A 6,000-nucleotide genomic window follows, 5' to 3' on the forward strand; every position below is an offset into this window, starting at 1 on the left:
CTAGGCCAGTTTATTTAGATAGCATATGGAATTGATGTCACACACTATGGTCCTCTCTTTCTCTCTCGGTCTCCCTCCCATGTGTCTGTGACTGTGTGCCAGCATACTACTACGTTTCAGTGTGTCCAAAGAAGTCTTGTTATAATGACTTTAGTCAAATTAATTTGCATAGTCACTCTCTTAGAGATTAGCCAGATTGCAGGGAGGTGAAAAGGTCTCTAATTAAATTGACCGTTGCTCTAAAACGATTTTTCTTCCTCATGAATCCGGGCCTCACAAAGGATTTGTTTAAAAATCACCTACTAAATGAGCTGTATCTAATAGGTGTGTGTGAGAGAGAGTGTATGCATGTGTGTGTGTGCGCATGTCTTTGTGTGTGTGTGTATGTTTGTGTATTTGTGTTTGAGAGAGAAAAGGGCGTCTCTTTATTTGGCCCTGCTGAGGGTGTAAAGTTTGGCCTCCGATGGCAGAGCTACTCTGGTTTCCAGCCTCTGAGATGGGGCTTTGCAACTCACACTATTTGTTTAAGCCCCTGCAGTCTTTCCCTTGGTCCAGGCCCTCATTTTACCATGTAAAGGCATCTCGGCTTTATGAAATCCAGTCTCATGTGATTCGTGTCTTTAAACTTCACCACTGAGCTAATTCAAACCTACATGTCAGCTGACAGCCCCCCTTACCTACTTTAGCAATTACCAAATAAAGGCGTTTAATGGTTAGCCCACCATTACAAAACAAGAATCAGTTGCAAACATGGCAACATTCTTAGTGCTTAGTCAACTGTTGAGTATTGTCTTATGTTGAGCCATTGAGCACTATCATTGTTAAGGCTCTCGGGTTTGCTGGACACAGTCTCTGTGGGAGCCGGTCATGGATCAGCCTTTTCTGTCCCTTGTTCTGTAACGCCACTGTTACGTCCCCTCGGTGTCTCCAATAAGTATCTGCCAAGATACCTCTGAAACTTAACTCGTTAATCAGATTACTGTCTGATCAATGTACTGCTGTTTAACTGGCCAATGGGATTCTTATTAACTGACTGCTGAGCCTCCTATAAGCTGACCACCATTGAGCATTTCATTGGTTTAGTGGTCTGGATAAAGGTGCCATTAACATCCCTAGCTTCTCAAAGTCCAGTTCCTCTCGGTACTGCTCTAGGGATTCCTCTCTTGTGTTCAGGGGTGTTGTGGTAAAATAAGAGGCGGGTAAACTATGAATTCTGTGATTTCGGTGAGGTGGACTGCGCCATGCGGTATCGGATTTAAAAAAAAAAGGCATTCAGAACAAGTTTGATGATGGTGGAGGTTATTGTCCAATGTGGTATTAAATGGTTCCTAGAGTGTTGATGAGTGTACATATTGTGAAAGTGGTTAAAACGGTGTGATTTTTAAATGTTAAAAGTTGCAAGTGGTTAATAAACTCTTTTGAGAGGTGGATAAACTCTAATAAGATTTGGATAAACTCTATTTCTGAAATTGGCACATAGCCCCGAGAGGTGGGTAAACTGTGTTTACCTGCGTTTACCTGCGTTTAGCCTCCACTACATCCCTGCTTGTGCTGCCAAACACTAGGCAGTACAGACTATTGGCCCTATGGAAGCAAGGCAGTGTGGCTTCACTATTCAGCACATGGACTGTATATAAAAGATTCAGCAACTATTCAGCAACTTTTAAGTGTATTAGACTTAAGAGTAAACTATTATAATATACAGTATTGTAGGATAGTAGCTCTACTGGTAACAGAACCAGCCTTCAAATCCATCCTCAGTGGAGCATCTCGGAGTGAGTAAGGCTGAGTGTGGCATGTTTACAGCACTGCAGGTCTGCTCAGCACTGGCCATAAAACAGAGTTATTTTTAATAATCTTTGATTCTGTGTATCTCACAACTAGCTGTCTGGTCAGGCCATGGTTTTGAATTACAGTCAGACGGCTGGACACAGAGTGGTACACTACTCGGCCGTAGACTAGCACACACAAACTCTTCTGCATACTTATCAGGTCTCAAACCAATGGAGGTATTTCCCTCTGCACCCCCTCCCCACCTCTGTCTATTGGAGGTTATGTGAAGACATTGAGAATGGAATGATGTGGATAGAGGGAGAGAAGAGATTGTGTGTGTGTGTGTGTGTGTGTGTGTGTGTGTGTGTGTGTGTGTGTGTGTGTGTGTGTGTGTGTGTGTGTGTGTGTGTGTGTGTGTGTGTGTGTGTGTGTGTGTGTGTGTGTGTGTGTGTGTGTGTGTGTGTGTGTGTGTGTGTGTGTGCGCTTGCTGGCAGATTGGGGTCAGGGGGAGTGGTACAGGGTCTGTAGAGTTGGGGTGCAATACTGTGGTCGTGTTTGGGGCTCAGATACAATGGCCTTCATTGTAGTGCCCAGAGCACAGTCATGCAATGAGAACACACACACTCACACTTACAAGCACACTTGCACATGGCATCCATTCATTTGGAGCGATTCATTCAAAGCGGCCGGCCATTGCACATAGAATTACTCATAAAGGCACACACACACACACACACACACACACACACACACACACACACACACTAACACACACACACACACACACTAAAAATAAAAGGGCCAGTCATTGCATACATGTACACCAGACCCAGGCCAGTGACACACTCACTGCATCCCTCATAGCCAATAAAGGCCTCAAATGGCAGCACAAAGGCTCCTTTGGAGCAAAGCATTCCTCTTATCATATCCCATTAGTGTTCCAGTGGAACTCCGGAGCATTGTCCAACTTTTAACACAACACACATTAGGACTGTCCCGAAACGTCCCCCTCACAGACATCCAGTTGTCATGGGACTGTCGATGTCTCGGAGTGTGATTTGAGTCAGTTTGGAAAAGTCTGGGGGGTTTCCAGGCAGACGGTCACAGCTCTGTCAGACAGAGACACACATGTGTGCACACACACACACTCACACTCACACACACACCCACATCCGCACACACACGCGCACGCACACGTGCACCACCCCTTTCCAAATTTTTTTATCAGCAGTAAGCTACTGGCTCTTAACAACTTGCCTCCACCAAAGGTTACAGAACACAGGTGGCCCTAATCATCAGCATTACTCTTACCAAGGCCAAGAGTTTGATCTGACATTTTTTTTGTGTACTTTATAGGTGTTAGATCACATGACCTATGATATTTGTCCACTGTTCTGTAGTGTGTCTTTGATTGGTGTTGGGTATTGGACAGTTGCAGATATATATATATATATATATGTGTGTGTGTGTGTAGGTGGGGCTCCATGTGTAGGTGGGGCTGGGTGTGTGTATTAGGGATGGGCATGATTAATCGACGATCAATATTGATTATTAAGAATTTCGTCGATCACGTTAATTTGTTATCGATTAAACTAATGCAGGTTGCATTGTGTAGTATGAGTCTTGAAGCAATGAAATTAATTTCACTGTATGGCAGCAATTAAACATTTTACCACCCGAGGGCAATATTTGACGCCATAGTCAGTTACCTGCGAGTTTCCGTTTTGATTTCAAAAGTAGGCCTAATCATGAAGAGGTCACAGCGAACTGTGCCGTGCAACCATTTTGATTTAAAAAAAAATAACGACTTAGTTCACTGCAAACACTGCGATGCCGTGTATAAGTAGCCTACAACATGGCCACGACTCAAATGATGTAGCCTAGGCTACCACTTAAGCAATGTGCATCCGACCCTGGTTAATGTCTCTGGCGGTGCATCCTGCTCTCAGTCTAAAGACGGCGGATTCCTAAAGAAATGCAAGCACCCACCCCATAAGTGTACATTGTACAGTTACTCGAAGAGCTGTAAACAGTGTAAGGCTGCGTGTACAAATCCGCTTGGAGCTCCAATGGAATTTTGATTTTGCGACAAGGTCTCTGTTTAAGAACGTCGGCTCGCAGCTGTAGGTTTCGCTGCCTTTAGAGCACCACAGCGCATAGGCCATATCTTCAAGTTTAGCCTAACCAAACCTCCAGTTTAACTGCCACAAGTTTTTCTTCTTGTAATAAAGATCTCATCGAGGAAAAACACGATGTATTTTTGTATTTCCATTGCATTTTTAATTTATAAAACGTGAAATAAATAATGAATTTTAATATAAAAATATTAATGATTAATCGATAGTCGATCGTTAATTCTCCTGACGATCGACTAAGAAAATTTAATCGAATGCCCATCCCTAGTGTGTATGTGTGTGTGTGGGTGGGGCTGGGTGTGTGGGTGCGGGTGTGGGTGTATGGGTTTGTGTATGTATGTGTGTCTGTAACAGCTGCTAGGCTTCCCCTGTCAGTGTGCAGGTGCGCATAGAGGTGAAGGGTGCGTGAGCTTATTTTAGCCATATGAGAGAGAAGGGAAAGTTCTTAAGTGAACATCATGATCCAACTTTCCACGCCGTCAACTACCATCTGGGGCACTGGTGAACCAGCCGGCTGGCAAAGCTCAGCGTATGTGTGGATGGCATTTTGTGAGTGTGTGTGAGTGTGTGTGTGAGTGTGTGTGAGTGTGTGAGAGTGTGTGAGAGTGTGTGAGAGTGTTTGAGTGTGTGTTGTATGTGTGTTTGTGTGTGTGCTGTATGTGTGTAGGTGTTAGGACCTTTGTGTTTGTTACGTGAGCAGTGCTGAATGAAACTCCTGGCATAAACAGTACTGATCTGATGTCGGTTATCATCTTCCAGAGCAGCCTGCTTGCCTCATCATGTCCTTTTGCTGGAATTCAGCAGCTAGAAGGAAAGCAAGTTAACCTGTGACAACAAGGGGAGTGGCATCTCTGTGATAGAGAGTGAAAAGGACAGAGTGAAAAGGACACAGACACTCACACAAAAAAAATACTTGACACACAAGAATACACAAGTTTCCATTCTCTCTCCATAGCTCTTCCTCTCCCCCCCCCCCCATCTCTTCTCACTTCGCCTTTCTCTTCCAGGGCTTGTTCCCACACATCCGCACAAACACATCCGTTGCTTTCACTGACCAGTTAAGTACTTAAGTGAATGAATGGTGATGAGGAGGACAACCTAGTGTAAGCAGTCATGAACCCTAGCGTTCTGGACTATTGCCAACTGGATTACCCAGAAGAGTAGTATATTTGTGTGTGTGTGCGTGCACGTCTGTGTGTGTGTGTTCTTGATTGTGTGTCAGTACTGAGATATGTCTGTCTACGTGTGTGTGTGTGTGTGTGTGTGTGTGTGTGTGTGTTTGTGTGTGTGTGTGTGTGCTTGTGCGTACCTTGGCACGGTCCCTCCACTGGAAAGCTAATATGAGTGCCTGGGTGGAGCACACCTGTAATCCGGGCCGCCTGAGTGTGTAATGAGGTTCCCTGGGCCCTGCAGTGTGGATGCCCGAGTGGGGAGCTGGCCTCAACTCTAATGCCTCTCCAGAACATGCAGTGCAGTCCAGCAGATCCTCAGCTCCTTGTCCTCTCCTCTCTTTTTCCTTTTTCCTATGGTAATCATCTCTCTCTCTTTCACACACACACATTCTCTCTCTCTCTCTCTCACAACACACACACACACACACACAGACTGCCTCTTATTCATTTTGACAGTGCAATCTGTTGCAGCAGTACATGCTGTCCTCAAGGTCAATGTTTTTCTATCTGCGTGTGTGTTTTTGTGTTTGTGTGTGTGTGTGTACGTTTGTGTTCTCGGCCTTGGGTGTAGTGTGGCAGTTGGAGATGATTGATGTCAAACAGTTCTTTATGCACATTATTACATGATGCGCTCAGACACACACACACACACACACACACACACACACACACACACACACTGCCATAATGGTGTTACAAACTAACTCTGGAGGATTCTTTGAGTGCTGTGTCTCCTCATTAGAAAGTTTCTGGTATGGAACTGTGCTCTCTCTCTCTCTCTCTCTCACTGTGAGTGTGTTTGTTCCTGATGCCATCAGTCTTCGCCTTTAATAGTCCTCAGGGCTTTAGTCAGGAGAAAGTTAGTAGTGTGATTATTACCTTCTAATGTGTGTGTGTGTGTTTGTGTGTGTGTGTGTGCA

At 44.7% G+C, this 6,000-nt stretch overlaps 1 protein-coding gene across 1 annotated transcript in view; it reads left to right on the top strand.

The window, feature by feature from the left end:
• The window catches only part of mpp7a (MAGUK p55 scaffold protein 7a), a gene marked incomplete in the record, with an annotated part of 73,157 nt that overhangs the window by 16,055 nt on the left and 51,102 nt on the right, over positions 1 to 6,000 (top strand).

This window comes from Alosa pseudoharengus, unplaced genomic scaffold (assembly GCF_046254945.1).
Source record: "Alosa pseudoharengus isolate Yale_2024_CS ecotype anadromous, Long Island Sound unplaced genomic scaffold, YU_APseudo_1.1 YU_APseudo_1.1_scf_18, whole genome shotgun sequence".
NCBI classification, from domain to species: domain Eukaryota; kingdom Metazoa; phylum Chordata; class Actinopteri; order Clupeiformes; family Clupeidae; genus Alosa; species Alosa pseudoharengus.